A 493-nucleotide genomic window follows, 5' to 3' on the forward strand; every position below is an offset into this window, starting at 1 on the left:
CTGAGAAATTCCAGAAAAATCCATATTTTTTGTGAAAAGAAATAGTAACTTGTTTATACATATTGAAAGTTAAAGAAGAAAAAACAATCAAACAAAGAAACAACAAACACCCGTACGCACTTGTCGTTACATTCATTAACCCTTTACTACAAGATATGATCACCTCTGTGTACATTACATGCCTATGCATTATGTAAGCATGCATCTTCCTTTATCTATCATGTGAGTGACAACGGCCAAAATCATCTCATTGATCTGCCAACTCCTGCTGCTTCTTCAGCACTTGGAACGTTAGCCCCCTCTTATCGTCAGCGGCAGCATCGATGGAGATTGTCGAGCCAGCACAGGCTTCTCCGTCGACCAGCATGTCCGAGAGAATCGTGGTCACGTGATTCTGCACCCACCTTCTAATGGGCCTTGCGCCGTCCACCTACGGGCGTTGAAGCGTTAAAAACTGGACAATGGATCGACATCTTGTGATGGTTATGAAAAA

General features: G+C 42.6%; 1 protein-coding gene across 1 annotated transcript in view; it reads right to left on the reverse strand.

Annotated features, from left to right (window-relative positions):
• The window catches only part of LOC123172551 (chaperone protein ClpB1-like), an 8769-nt gene that overhangs the window by 5659 nt on the left and 2617 nt on the right, over positions 1-493 (reverse strand). The gene's annotated exons all lie outside the window — the stretch shown is intronic.

The sequence above is a fragment of the Triticum aestivum genome, unplaced genomic scaffold, assembly GCF_018294505.1.
Source record: "Triticum aestivum cultivar Chinese Spring unplaced genomic scaffold, IWGSC CS RefSeq v2.1 scaffold56191, whole genome shotgun sequence".
Taxonomy (NCBI): domain Eukaryota; kingdom Viridiplantae; phylum Streptophyta; class Magnoliopsida; order Poales; family Poaceae; genus Triticum; species Triticum aestivum.